This window comes from Lactuca sativa, chromosome 5 (genome assembly GCF_002870075.4).
Source record: "Lactuca sativa cultivar Salinas chromosome 5, Lsat_Salinas_v11, whole genome shotgun sequence".
NCBI lineage: Eukaryota > Viridiplantae > Streptophyta > Magnoliopsida > Asterales > Asteraceae > Lactuca > Lactuca sativa.
The window spans coordinates 260,702,154-260,718,563 of record NC_056627.2 but is presented as its reverse complement, the minus strand read 5'-3'; the positions used below and the strand labels follow the sequence as shown (position 1 = coordinate 260,718,563).

The 16,410-nt window shown below is 35.4% G+C and overlaps 1 non-coding gene across 1 annotated transcript; it reads left to right on the top strand.

Annotated features, from left to right (window-relative positions):
* Positions 1 to 13,294: 13,294 nt before the first annotated feature.
* On the top strand, positions 13,295 to 13,401 carry LOC111878844 (small nucleolar RNA R71). The gene has a single exon (XR_002845949.1). It is a non-coding gene; the product is annotated as a small nucleolar RNA R71 (small nucleolar RNA).
* Positions 13,402 to 16,410: the final 3,009 nt, after the last annotated feature.

The following is a 16,410-nucleotide window of genomic DNA, read 5'->3' as shown; positions in this document are numbered from 1 at the left end:
AAGTTCATATTTCTGATATGAAACGCTTCGATAAGCTTTTATCTAAACTCATACACCTTTTATTAGAAAGCTCATATATGTGTCTAACTTTTCAGAAGTTACAACAATAAGTCTTAAATGCTAAACTAATTTCCAAATCTCACAATTCGAATTATGAAGAGGGATGTTGTAGTCATAATCGAATTTGAGAATGCAATTTAGACAATCGTTATCTCCTTAAAATCTTCCTAGTGAAAGTGTTTCCTCACAATCATTTTCATGAAGCGGAGAAAAACCTTATCAGTTAGATTTTATGGTGTATGTGTTCATATCCATGTGAATTTGTCATAACCATAATCATAAGACAATGTTTGTGACAAATCCAAACTCATATGGACTAAACTTGTTTAATCTTTGTTTCTTTCCATCTGGCAGCACAAGGGCCTACCATGTCTTCCAAGTAGTTGTGCAGCTCATCCGTACAGATCAATAAACTTTCATTGATTAAGGTTCTTTGCCTTTATCCATTCTAATGAGAACTCATAGAGCTCACATGCATAGTCAACTTTACATGGAATGGGCATAAAAACAAGAATGTGTCAACACGATAAGTCATAAACCTCTAGTCGTGTGCTAGTGTTTAACAATAGGTTTACTCTTAATTAGTTCTTGAAACTTATCAAGACCATTTAGACTCCCACTGACTTCTTGACATATAAGATTCTCTTATCAATAAACATTCTTGACAAACAAATATCTAAGAGTTAGTGTGGGTTTTTATCAAGACAAACACTTCACACAATTGGTTTTAGTTGGTCTTTGTCTTATTCAAGACATCACAACTTACCAATTTCAAATGTGCGAGAGTAAGAAACATTTCTACTCCACATTGGATGTGTGTAGTAACCTTCTTTAAGATGTGTCACTAAAGTCACAATCTTGGAGTTCAACTCTAAGATTTGATTTTGGAACAAAGTATGATTCACCTTTTGATCTAACCATTCCAACAATTTTCGATTCCTCCTCTTAGCCATACTAGTGCACTAAGGTGTCCTTAAAGGATCAATTATGACATAGTTTCATAATCACTAAGTTAATCATAAAACACGATACTTAAGTACTCTCCTATACTTTCAGATTGGAGAAACTTTTATCTTTCTGCCTAATTGATTCTTCTTATTCGTTCTGCTATTCATTTAAACTTTTCCAATGATTCAGAATCATGCTCAATCTTTTAAGCATAACCACATTTACTAAACTTGTAGAAAATCATGATGAATATTCTTATCATTCTTTGTGGTGGACTTGTCCAATGCACAATAATGTGTACTAGATCTCCTAGTCCTTCACTTGACTCACATACTTATGTGAACAATGAATTAGTCTAAATTTCCCAAATACGAAGGTTCTCATTCATCATACAATACTAGTTGCATGATTCCAAGTTTCTATCCAATTGAAACTTGGGTGATGAGAATCTTCCTTATTTGTAAATTTTTGACACTACCACAAATAATATAACTAAGAGTTGCATCCTTTTCAATATTGCTATCAAAAGAAACATACAAACACCATTTTTTCATAAATGCAAATGCAAGGAAATATAAAAAACACAAAAAAATTATTTTATTTACAAAAATGCGGAAAACTTTACCTTACAACACAATTACAAATGAAAACTATGTTACTAAACATTTCTACGCAATCTATCCTAACTTTTAAACAACAGCTCAAAAAGCCAATATCCGAACCATGCGATCGATATCCATTTCTTCGTGATCAGACTCAGTTCACTCTTCCTTTAAGCTTCCTTTCTTTTCTTTGATCCTATAAAACATCAAAATGCAATCTTATCACATCATGTAGTAAGAATCTACAAACAGGAACTTAATAGAGTTAGACAGTGGATTTTACCTGAAGAAGAGTCATACAACTTGACTCTTCCATCTTCGCGATCCTTCAGGTAGGTACGACAACTTCGTATCCAATGCCCCTTCTCTTGGCAGTAGAAACAAAAGGAGTCTTATGGAACAACACATGGGACAATCTCAGATTCAGCCTTTCACTTTACCATCCGCCCAAATGGTTTGACCTTGGTCAATCCTTTTCCATTGGGAAGAGAAGACTTTTCCGGACTCCTAATGTTACCATTGCCAATGTCCATGGAAGTTTGGGAGGTTGACCTACCAGTCAAGTTTGCTTTACCAGTGTGCCAAATCATTGCTGATTCAGCAACAATAAGCAAATAGGTAAGATCAATGAGGGTCACGTCGTGGTCCATCATATACTACTCTCTAATGAACTCACTATATGAGTCAGGAAGTGATTGAAGAACGAAGTCAACAACCAGCTTCCTAGAGACTTCGACACCCAACATTCCCAATCTATCAATATGCAACTTCATATCCAATACATGAGCACATACAGACTTTCCATCTTCGTGTTTGTTTGCCAATAGGGCTTGAGTGACTCTGAACTTTTCAAGTCTTTGAACACGTGGGTCAAGGAGAATTACTGGAGGAGGTGGAGGAAGTGAAGCATGATTTCTGTTTCCACAATCCAATCGTGGAACATCATCTTCATGTGGAAAACTTTTTCCAAAGGATTCGAGAAGACCATAGTTGTTAGAATTTGACATCTACAAAACAGGAGAAATTCAAGTTAGTTGATTTAATCCTTAATATAACACCCAAATGAAATATTAAGGCAAGGACCCACCACAATATTCTACAACTCGGAAGAGGGATGTCGTAATCCAATTGCAAAATATTTGAAGGTAGGTAAACGACGATTTACCAATTTCCACCATGAAAAATGAAAATTTAAAATTAGGTTTTAAATGAATTGAAATTCCTAGATCTTTTGAGATTCATTTAACTTTTCAATGGCATGTTTAATCTTGATTATGCCCTTCAAGTTTGTGACTGGGATACAGAGGATCACAAACAAGGTGTGGATAACCATGCAAATTAGCTTGGTACTCTTGAAGATGTCTATCACCTAATCAATGTGCTGGTTAACCACACACGCTCCATTGATCTATGCTAATATACGAGCTACCTATTGCCATCATTCATTGGTCCCATATTAGTGTGTCGGTTAACCACACACGCTCCAGTAACGACCAACAAGGTGCAATGTGTAATTTCGTGGACTAGCACCAACTCCACATTTTTCCTAAAGTAACTAAGATTTGGGTTTTTATAAAAGGCGTTTAGTTACTTCGTATTTCCTTAAACACCCCTTATAGACCTACTTCATGAATGAGGCATACTAACGGTAAGACTGACATTTACTTATACATATATAATATTAAACTTTTAATTCTATATAGTATAAGGGTGTATTTTACACTTTTAAAATCCTATATGGTTCAATCTATTAATAAATTAGACTTTTAATTTGATTAAATTAAACCATATAATTATGGATTTATTAATTATCTCTTTTAATTAAACACTTAATTAATTTAATAAAACCATAAGGGTGTAATTTGAACTCTTCAAAGTACTAGGGTTTTAGAATTCAATATTTCAAAATTAATACCTTTTAATTAAATTTTGAATTCCAAAACCCGAGGACAAATTTTGAAACCTTTAAAAATATTAGGGTTTAACTATTTAAATTTCAAAAACTAAAACTTTTAAGTTCAAATTTAAACTATAAAACCTAAAGTGTATAATTGGAAACTTTTCAAACTTACTAGATCAAATATTTGACTGATAATAAGCCTATATTATCCATATTTAACCAAATCCAATCATTTTGATAAGGAATCATTCCAAACATAAAAAATCGATTTTAGGGAATAAAAACGAGTTTTTGGTAATTATCCTTAACAAAATATGCCCAAAAATCCCGACAACAGCACACTGGACTTGCCGAGTCTACTGATGGACTCGCTGAGTTCATGCAACTCGTCGAGTCCACTAGTGGACTTGTCAAGTCGGTTTTGCATACAACAAAAAAATTCGACTTTTTTTTATCCTTTTGCAGTTCACTTTTGCATCTAATCAACTAGAAAAACGACCTAGGCTCTGATACTACAGATGGTTTTGAGCATAACATCATTCCTATGGTGTTCATGCAACCCTAATTGCTTTGATCCAGGTTTTCTAATTTGAACATACAACATTGAATACCAAAGAAATAAACCCTAATCTAGCATGCTTATTTCGAAATAGACATAATAAACAAGTTAGAATGATTACCTAAACTTGGTATGTAGTAATAACAACAACTCCTTGACCTTTAAAAGCTTAGTGCCTCAAATGTTGTACCTCTAATGGAGTCACAAACACCACTAGCAACAAGGAAGAACAAAAGTGAGAGGAGACGCTCAAAATCGGCTATGGAATCCTTCTAGGGTTTCTAGTGGCTGATTTTGGAATGCCCAAGGGTTCCTTATATAGCTGAGCAATTAGGGTTTCAGTCAAAACCCTAATGCAGTTGCTTAGTCCTTAAGCAGCCCAAAGGATCCTTCCAGAAGGCCCCTTGGACGATTTCTATATGGACTCACATATAGAATTCGTCGATTGCTTCCTTATGGATCCTAAGCCCAATTTTCTAACTATCTTATAATTACAGTATCAGTCCCCTTGATTTAATTAATTAAGAGATCATGTTCATCAAATATTTTACAAATATTTTCATGAAAGGGACTATGTTCATGAAAGGGATCATGTTCATCAAATATTTTACACACCAAAAAAAAATTAATACATTATTCAATACTTGTATTAAAATCATGTTCATGAAAGGGACTATGTACTCACTTGTTAAAGTGATGATTCCAAACTCGGGTCGCGCCTTGCTTTTAACGATTCTATTTTCCTTCGACGAAAGCTAACATTATTATCGCTAAGTTTTAGTCTAATTTTTATTGCGACTAATTATTAGTCTAGATTCATCATTAAATCAAAGTCTACTTCATGATCTATCAAGTAAGGATCATCCAGGCAGGACAGTTGGGAGGCATGACCATTTCGACATATAGGTTTTCTGAAATCCAACAACCAAACCCAATGTGACCATTCTAGACACCTCTCTCGTAAGTAGTTCAATCATTAAAAAGACTTTGAATCACTGATAAATCTTATTTATAGGTTCATAATAATGATATTATATTTATATATAAGCTATATTTAAAGTATGGTTGGCGTATCTCACTTACAACGAAATTTTATTAAAACCCGGGTTTCGCTGGAACAGCGTTTCCGAGCTAAAAACTCTTTTTCTCAGAGCCGTCAGGCACTCTGGAGCTTCCTTCAAGTGCTAGGGGGTACCCTAGGCTTTGGGGGGGGGGGTTAGGAAGGCTAGAGAGAGTAGAGAGAGAAAGGAGTGGTGAATTTGTGAGAAAAAGTGGCAACCTTCGCACTCAATTTATAGGCCGAGACCTATTGGGAACATTGTGCGTTCATCCGAGGGTATGTTGGGCGTTCCTCGGACATAGGGCGTTCTCAGCTACGCTCAACGCTCGTATGAACACGTGTCAGAAAGTGATGAGTTGAAAAACTCTTAGATCGATTAGATCTTCAACAGGTTAATTTTTATTAAGGTTGTTTCATCTTTTCTTTTTATGGTGAAAACTTTGATTTTATTATATTTAGATCTTCAACGGGTTAATCAATAAAACAAACAAACACAATAAACATGATATAGAATCAAGTAACGCTTAATGATTCAAATGTAGTCACGCCTCAGCAGAGCTCGAGAAAGAACTTCCACTGTAGAGGCGAGCTAGGGTTTGTAGTACAATACCAAGAATAATAAATGAAAAGCGATACTGAACAAGGATGCATGCATGCATCTTAAATACTAAACCCTAATAAAACAAGCAAAGTTGGACAGGCCCAAACCGGATAACAAAATGGGGCTAAGGACCGAGCCCAAAGACGCAACACTTCTGAACCCAACAATCTCCCATTTTGCGTCAATTGGGGCGAGACTTCACTTTGGTTGAGGTTGGGGAGTTCGCTTCACAACCTTGAACAGTCTTGGAATAATGGCAAGAAGAGTCTGTCTGAAAGCCAAATACCACCGAAGCATGTCAGAGAATAGCTTATTGTCTGCCTCACTATTCTGATCACACCCATGTATAAGCTCAAGAATGTGCTCCAAATAGGAATTGGAGAATAGATGTTTGTCAGCCAGAGCAAATAGGCACCTTTGACCTTCATCTCTAAGAAACAAGACAGTGTGAGACTGTGGATCAATTTTTCCTTTTACCATCAGCTTTGTGTGTCCTGCCTTCCCTATTGGCTTGATTAAGGGTCTGTTGCGTATAGGAGCAGCAACCTCCTGATCCATCTTTTCCACTTCATGAATATAACACACAAGTATACGCTTGATGTGATCAATGATTGGCTCATATTCGTTCTGATTGGAGAGAAGGATGTTGATAAGGAGAATCCAATCGTGAGGATTCAGATTTGGCAAATCTGCAAGCGAGACCGTATGGACCGAACCATCTGATCCTCTGGTCACCTTAAACTTGACATTAATAAACTTTCCAGCAACGTTTTCTTCTTTCACCAATAAAGCCCTGCCATGAGTAGGCTTCCTTACTTCTTCATCTTCTGAATCTGTAGACCAAACTTCAACTCCACCAAATTCATCGTCAACTGTATTTCCCTGCACAATAAGAGCATTCATAACGTTATTAGATCCAACTTTCTTTTTCTTGATTTCCTCTAATCGTCTTATGAGGTTCACTTCCTCATCATCATCTTCATTCTTTTCAGACTTCTTTCTCAGCATAAAATCTTTGGCAAAGTGATTTTTGCCTCCACAATAATGAAAATTAAAGCCTGAGTCACCACCAAGTTTTGACTCCTTCTTTGGTTCTTCGGTCTGAGCAACACTCTTCGGTTCCTCCTTTGCTTTCTCAGCACTGTAGCTTCCCTGCCAGTTTCGGTTTTATTTGCTGGGAACCTCCTTTTGATGAACTTCTTGGGATTTGACACCATTAAAGCAAAATCTTCACTTGTTAGATCATATTCAGAAAGATCTAAATCTTCTTCTTCTTCGATAGCATTCTTTCCTTTGGAGATTAGAGCCAAGGACCCCATGCCATAAACCACATTCGTTTCTTTAGTCACAGCACTCTCATGTGACTTTAATATCCCCACCAGTTTTGCCAAAGAATAAGCTTTGAATTGTTCGTGTGCCTTCACAGTAGACACCACAACCATCCATTCGGGTCTAAGGCCATTCATAAATGTGACCTTTTGTTCAATGACTTTCCTTTCTATCCCATGCTTTATCATCTTACTAAGGAGATGATTAAATCAATAGAAGGCTTGAATAAGCTTCTCTTCAGGATTCTGCTTGAAGTCACCAAATTCCAAGCGCAATAATGTTTGGATTGCATGCTCAAGATCTTCATTCGTATAATAAAATTCCTTCAACATGTCCCATATTTCCTTCACTGTTGTGCATGAACTTACTAACCGAAACATGCCCGATTGTAAAGCAAAGCTAATCATCCTTAAAGCTTTGATGTTGCACACAAACTTTTCTTTCTCATCTTGGGGTATGTCCTTCACATCATTAACAAGTTGATTGTACTCCTTTTGAGTTTTAACAATTCTTGAAGTGCTTGAGTGAGCGAATGGACCTACAGTAATCGCCTCCCAGATCAAGTATCTGTTGTCTTCTGAACCAATCATGTAGTCTTCGAAGTGATGCGTCCAGACCTCATAGTCTTGAGTGTACAATATAGGAATCCTTGTCGTCGATCCTATACTGTTGGAGATATTGATTGGGTTTGACTGAGAATCATCCATGACATGACGATGTTTGTTCAAAAACCTGCTTAAGATCAGACTCGTATATAACGTTAGGGTAAGATCGAATATTTAAAGAACTACGTTAATAGCAGATGACGACTCTAATAATATCAATCAAAGCGGAAAACCCTAAGATCTTCTTCAATAAAAGAGATGTGTATGGATTGCACAGTCTCCTGCTCTAATACCAATTGATGAGTTGAAAAACTCTTAGATCGATTAGATCTTCAACATGTTAATCAATAAAACAAACAAACACGATATAGAATCAAGTAATGCTTAATGATTCAAATGTAGTCACGCCTCAGTAGAGCTCGAGAAAGAACTTCCACTGTAGAGGCGAGCTAGGGTTTGTAGTACAATACCAGGAATAATAAATGAAAAGCGATACTGAATAAGGATGCATGCATGCATCTTAAATACTAAACCTTAATAAAACAAGCACGGTTGGACAGGCCCAAACTGGGTAAGAAAATGGGGCTAAGGATCGAGCCCAAAGACGCAACACTTCTGGACCCAACATAAAGCTGTTGGGTCTTCGTGGCCGATCTGAGACCGAGGATTGGGCATACGATGCACGCTCCATCTTCATACACAGGGCACTTTCCTAACGCGAGGCGTTCCTCGGTTACGCGGTGCGTAGTCTTCGGACATCACACACATTTTCCTTTCCCGACTTCTAAAATTCATAACTTTCACATACGAGCTTCGTTTTAAACGTTCTTTATATCCACACACAGGCGGGACCGTACTCTACAACTTTCGTTTAGACTCTGTCGGCTAATTTTGACTTTATTTTTAAAGTTATATTTTTAACAGGCCTAGACAGGAAAAGTTCGTTAAAAATTCATAACTTCTTCATCCGACATCCGTTTTCGTCTGTCTTTTTACCGTTACGCTACTATTAACGAGGTCTCTGATTCTCGTTTAGGTTGTGTCGGCTAAAACTTGCTCGGTCTAATATTCGTACTCCGGGTTGTGTACTGCTAATCCGAAACTTAGAAAAATCATAACTTCCTTATACGAAGTCAGATTTGGGCATTCTTTTTATGCACGCTCTCGGTTTAATGTATTCTATGACTTTCGTTTAGATCGCTAAGTGATGTGCACAAAATTACTTACTAGTTTTAAATTTATAACCTAACTAACTTAACTAACTAATATGCACCTAGGCAGTGTACCTAGTCAGATTCTAGTGTAGTAATGTAAGTTGGGGTCGAACACAGGGAACATATTTAATTAACTAATATAATTAATCTAAATTAATCTAAAATCAAATAATAATTTAAAAGGATTTTATCTTATTTTGCAAGTTCAGATAAACTTAATTACTAAACAAAGGTTCAATCAATTACTAAAAACAATCCTGTTTAGTTCGAATCCACTTCTTCTTTATGGTTAGCTAACAATTATGGATTATCAAAGTTGGTTACCTAATATCATATTATTAGCAATTTAAGTCTAAATTTACTAATATTTAACTAATTCATGTAAAACTATGCATTGTCACACACAATCAAACACATAATCAGTTATGGATTATGAATAGGCTATGGAAGATTCATTATGCAAATAGAATTATGGTCATATTTTATGTTCTCCAGCACAACTAAATTCAATTACTTCAATCACTTATCTAAGATTAGGTCGATCCTAGCTCTAGCAATTCAATATTCACTAAATCACTAGGTGTCAAGTTCATGTAATTTAATAATCACTAAGCTGCACATAACATGAATTCAAGCAACTAAACAACCAAATATTAGCATGCTAGGTATTAACAACCAAACACAAGCACAATACCAACAAGTCAAATTCATAATTAATTAAACTAATCCATAAGTTGAAGCGTCATCTAGGTAAACAAGAGTAGCTAAATTCAGCTACTCATGGTAGAAATCAAACATAGAAACTCATTAAAGATAAATCTAAACATGATCAAACCGAATAAATTGATGTTTTCGTCTAGATCTCTTCAAATAATGAACCCGAATCATTTCCTCCTATTCTAAGGGTTTTCCAGAGGTTATTTTTCATAATGCTTCTCCAGAAAGTCACCTCCAAGTATCTCAATTCGATCATATATATATATATATATATATATATATATATATATATATATATATATATATATATATATATATATATATATATATATATATATATATATATATATAGTTGCCTAAGATCTGGCCACCACGACGTGGTAAAGGCACCACGTCGTGGTCCTCGTGTTTATCCCGTATTCCCCAAGCCAACGGTAAGAATCACGAAGATTCCATTCACCACGTCGTGGTGGGATCACCATGTCATGGTTATCGAGAATCAACATTTTCTCAAAACACGAAAGTTGTCTGAAATTGTGTCAAGGTTTCAGATCATTTTAAACCACGTCAATCGGAGTTACGAGTCATGAGATATAGCTAAAGTACTGATGAGGGGTCAAGCTGTCCAGCGACATCCTTCTTGTGTCTTCTTCTTGTCTAAGCTTGTATTTTCCTGATTCTAGCTTCCATATTGCTCCCGGAAATGTCTTTATGCTACACAATAGATATTAAACATAATAAGTACCTTTTGTTCTATAATAAGCATAAATATAACATAAAATATTAAGATATGATGTAAAATATATACGTAGATATGCACATATCAAAACACCCCTCACTTATCTTTTGTTTTGCCCTCAAGCTAAACTATTTATTTTTAATTCAAACCTTCATCAGTAGCATCACATAGAACAATCCATTTCGTTTTCAGCTATTATACCAAGACCTCAATACATATATTTGTGTCTATAAATCCTAAAACTTCCCACTCCTAAATCCTCACAATCCTTATGAACTTTTCACCCCTTAGTTTATACGACACTCATTTCTACAACCCTCCGAATCAATCCTCAGAACTCTTTCTTAACCTCAAGGTATTTTTGGTTAAGCAACCCAAGCATACATAATCTAGAAATTACACTTTAGATACTAAATTTGAGCTCTAGGAATTCTTCACTTCTTTGATATTTGATATTTGATTTCTTTGAATTCACCACCTTTATGATTTTTGGTATCTTCAAATTTTTTTCCTTTGGAATTTTGATCTTTTGATCTTCATATTTGATATCTCCAAAATTCTTCAACTTTTCGGTAATTTTTTTTCACATGTATCACACTTTTTTTTTTCTTTTTCACTCAAATCCTACATGCTTAAGCATGGGTGCTTAACTTCAACTTTTATTGGTTAAAGGTGTTAATCTATGTGCAATGACTACATAAGCTTTCCTGGATAGATTTCAGGTACATGCTGCAAAACTTATTATGCCATATAAACTACCCGATTACCTTTCATATCTCATTACTTTTCACTAAGACTTGGGAAGCCATAAATATACTATAACATACGTTGGATCAATTAAACATTTTAGCTCGCATTAGATCATCCTATATAACACTAACAACTTAAGTTAAAACTACTACTAGATTCAAGTTTTAGACTATTATTTCAAATCTTTTTCTAAATTTATTTCTAAATTTTTAAATTTTCTAAAGTTTCTAGCAATTTACTTTTTTCAACCCCTACCCCACACTTATTACATACAATGCCCTCATTGTATGCAGAAAATAATATAAAGCAATAAAATGGAGTAAAATGAACAGGCTCCCCTGGGGTAGTAGTGGCGAGAGTGACTATGAAAGTGTGGAAAACGTGAACATCTTGTATACTTGCTGGAAATAGTACTTCTGGACCTTCTTCTTGTGAATGAAAATGGTCTGTATCGAATGAAATCAAAGAACCATTCTTGAAAAATGTGTTGAACTGCCGCCATAATGTGGGAAAGCAATGCCACGTCGTGGTGTCTTCTAAGATTGAAACAGGTGGGCATCGACTCTTTGTGATGTGTAAGACCATTACCATTATTCTTTTCAGTAAATATGCTTCAAAATGCTTTTCTCTTCATTATATGAGAACCCCACACTTCTTCAAAAATTTGTTCTTCAATTATGATCTTCAAAAATTGCACGACTTCTTTTAATTAAGCTCCTTCACTGCTTCACTTTTGTTTAACGCTACAAAATAAGATCAAGAACTAGAGAAACACATCATCATTCGGTTAAACTAAAAAAAACAAAAAATTAAAAATTAAAAACTAAAACAAATCAAAAGGAAATGAAAATGCAAACTCATAAAAATCGGGTTGTCTCTCAAGAAACGCTTCTTTTGGAAGAGTCGTGAGTTGGATTCCTTCCCACTCTATGTTGCATCAGGTGGAAGGGTAACCTCCCCATTCTCCATCATCTTGAACCTCACTCATTTATAAGCAACCCTTCTAGTGAATGCCTTTCTTGAACTTTCTTGCATTGTTTGGTTGACATCTTCTTTATGTTTCCGCTTTGGTTCTTTCTTCATTATCGTGTGTTTAGCTTTTGCCTTGTCTCTTTCCGGGTTTTTCTTGTCAAAATGAGATTCGTCACTCTCTTCTTCTTTTTATTCAATCAGCTCTGTGACTTGATCTGTTGGTCTTGTAAAAGCAACTATCTTAAAAATCATTGGCGTTGAAACTAGAGGTTTCAAATGGTTTTCTTCTTTTTCCAATTGCTCTCCAAGTTCTTTATGCTCCATGAACATTGTGTTTCCTTGCTTCACCAGATTTTCCTTAGCATGAGATAGGAAAGGAAGAGGTGGTCGATACGGCTCAACAATAGAAAAATCATAATCTTCTTTTATTGCCCACGACGTTTCACCATTGCCTCCACGTCGTGGCGACTGGGAAGCTTCACGATACTCTTCTTCTTCTTCTTCTTCTTCTTCTTCTTCTTCTTCTTCTTTCTTTTTTACTTCGAGTGGCTGATTAGACTCCTCTTTAAGGTCCTTCATATGCACCAATTCATAATCTTCTTCTTCTATATATCAACGGCCATGGCTTGAGCATTTTGGATTGACTCGATTTTTCATGAAGATGAATCTGGTAGCTTTTTTTTGTACAAGCCTTGTCAATTGCACTACTTGCATACAAATACTTAAAATAGATTCTTTTTATTCTCTAAGTATTGCATCTGTAGGATCATGTCTTTTTTTCGCTAGCTTCCATGAATCTAAATAACATTGACTCGAGAGCAGATATTTTCTTTGATTGGACTTCCTCAATTTGGTAGAGATCATGCTTAAGTTCTTGAATTTCTTTCACGTCTCGTTCTCTCTTGTACTCCACCTCACAATCCCTTGTAGAATGAGGTCCTCCACAAGCTCCACATCTATCATGAATTGATCTACCCATTTTTGTGATCTTTTCTTCCATTACATCGAGCTTTGCAATTACCGCACTGATAGTATATTGACTTCCATCTTTACTTGACTTTCCTCTAGTGAAATTCTCCGTTGAGTTGTGATACTCTCTTGAATGCTTAGAGAATTCTTCAATCAAAGATTTATTTGTATCCAGACTCTTCTTTGTCATGGGCCCTTGCAAGTCTAGAAGTTGACGAGTGCACACATTGACTCCATCATAAAATATCGAGATTTCTTGTTGCACATTGAATTCATGTTGAGGGCAATGTCGTAACAATCTTTTGTAATATTCCCAAGCTTCGTATAGTGACTCCCCTTCTAATTGTTGAAAATTTTGGATATTTCTTTTAAGATTTGCCACTTTTAAAGGAGGGGTAAAACTGGTTTATGAACTCAGTCCTAAAATCAACCCATGTCGTGATTTCTCCAAAGGGAATTGATTTTAACCATTCCTTAGCTTCACCCTTCAAGGTGACCAGTAAAAGTCGAAGCATCACAACATCTTTACTCACGTTTGGTGTCCGAAAATAATGTGAAATCTCCACCACTTCTTCTATATGATCATAAGCGTCCTCGTGCTCCTTCCCATAAAAAAGTATTTCCCTTAGCATATTGAGAATGTGCCCCGGAAGTTTAAACTTTGTCGTGGCTGGGCTTTTTGGTGGATCAAGACCCCATCTATTTTCGTTCCTTATATGTCGTTTGTAGTCTTCCATTGACATGTTCGTGATGTCCCCCATTTTTTCCTGCTAAAACAAAACTAGAAAACACGCGTAAAAGGAACAAAAGCTAAAAACGAACTAGAAACTAACTGCAACGTGAACACAACGTGGTGATGATGACCACGACTTGGTTACAGATCAAACAAAAAAAATAAATGCAGAAAAATAACTTTTTGTGGTTTTTACCCCACAAAAAGGATCAATTAACCTAAAGAAATTAAATTAACAACTAAAATAGCCATTCCCCGGCAACGACGCCAAAAACTTGATGTGTATAAAAGTACCTACTAGTTTTAAATTTATAACCTAACTAACTTAACTAACTAATATGCACCGAGGGAGTGTACCTAGTTAGATTGTAGTGTAGTAAACTAAGTTGGGGTCGAACACAAGGAACATATTTAATTAACTAAAATAATTACTCTAAATTAATCTAAAATCAAACAATAATTTAAAAGGTTTTTATCTGATTTTGCAAGTTCATACAAACTTAATTACTAAACAAAGGTTGAATCAATTACTAATAACACTCCCGTTTAGTTCGAATCCACTTCTTCTTTATGGTTAGCGAACAATTATGGATTATCAACGTTGGTTACCTAATATTATATTATTAGTAATTTAAGTCCAAATTTACTAATATTTAACTAATTCATGTAAAACTATGCATGGTCACACACAATCAAACACAGAATCAGTTATGGATTATGAATAGGCTATGTAAGATTCATTATGCAAACAAAATTATGGTCATAATTTATGTCCTGCAACACAACTAAGTTCAATTACTTCAGTCACTAAATCACTAGGTCTCAAGTTCATGTAATTTAATAATCACTGAGCTACACATAACATGAATTCATGTAAATAAACAACCAAATATTAGCATGCTAGGTATTAACAATCAAACACAAGCACAATAGTAACAAGTCAAATTCATAATTAATTAAACTAATCCATAAGTTGAAGCTTCATCTAGCTAAACAGGAGTAGCTAAATCCAGCTACTCATGGTAGAAATCAAACGCAAAAAATCAATAAAGATAAATCTAAATATGATCAAACTGAATAAATTGATGTTTTTGTCTAGATATCTTCAAATCTTGAGCTCCAGTCATTTTCTCCTCTTCTAAGGCTTTTCCAGAGGTTATTTTTCGTAATGCTTCTCCAGAAAGTCACCAAAATCTGGCCACCATGACGTGGTAAAGGCACCACGTCGTGTTCCTCGTGTTTATCCCGTATTCCCGAAGCCAACGTCAAGAATCGCGAAGATTCCACTCACCATGTCGTGGTTATCGAGAATCAACATTTTCTCAAAACACAAGTTATCTAAAATTGTGTCTAGTTTTTAGATCATTTTGAATCACGTCAATCGGAGTTACGAGTCATGAGATATGGCAAAAATACTGATGAGGGGTCAAGCTGTCCAACAACATCCTTCTTGTGTCTTCTTCTTGTCTAAGTTCGTATTTTCCGACTTCCAACTTCCATATTGCTCCCGAAAATGTCTTTATGCTACATAACAAATTTTAAACATAATAAGTACCTTTTGTTCTATAATAAGCATAAATATAGCATAAAATATTCATATATGATGTAAAATATATATGTAGATATACACATATCACTAAGTCTAAAAATCGCTCTATCGAAAAATCACTATTTACATCGTGCCGTGTCGTGCCAGTTTTATCGCGGAACTTCGACGGGCCATAACTTCTTCGTTATAACTTGGATTTCGGCGTTCTTTATATGTACGAAACCCTTTTGACATATTCTACAACTTGGTTCAGATTATTTATTCTAAATAATGTTTTGTAGAAAAGTCTTTTTTGACACTTATTGTCTCTATATTGACTGGCCCGAATCTGCGGGCGTTACAAATTCTATCTTGCAATTTTGAGTAGATACTTAGCCCCTAATCTAGCATGCAATTCTCATATCATAGCATAAAACATATAACTTGTATGGGTATTTTTGGAAGGCTTACTTGAGCTCGGCTGATTGCACGCATCGCACCCCTTTTCATTTATTAAAAATCATGAGATTAAAATGTTTCATTTTTTTTTTGGAAAAGCTACCAAAACCCTCAATTTGAGTCCAGGCACACCCAAGAGTATGCCCGAATCCCTCAAACCATGGCTCTAATACCAACTTGTAACAATCCAAAAACACGGATATTTTTTTTAAATTCATTTCAAATCATACGATACTAATATCAAAATAGTCAAAAGAGTATCATAATAAAATGTTATCAGATAACAAATTCCGAAAATCTATAAATGCGGAAACCATAGGCTGATGTGGTGCGATCAAGTCGGGCCCTTCCCCTTCGAACTGGAAGTACCTAAAACATAAACTGAAAACTGTAAGCACAAAGGTTAGTAAGTTTCTCCAAAATACAACATACTAAACAACATTCATCCAAGCACATCTAGGTGCTTGACTACCCCTTCGGTCTATCTCAACTGGATACTATCAAGCATATTTGGGTGCTTGTAATCCCCTTCATTCTATTTCAACCGGATACTTTCAAGTATATCTAGCTGCTTGCAATCCCCGTCGGTCTATTTAAACCGGATACCGGGTCTATTTCACCCCTACCACTACCACAAAAAATCATAACAGGAATCACAGAGTCAT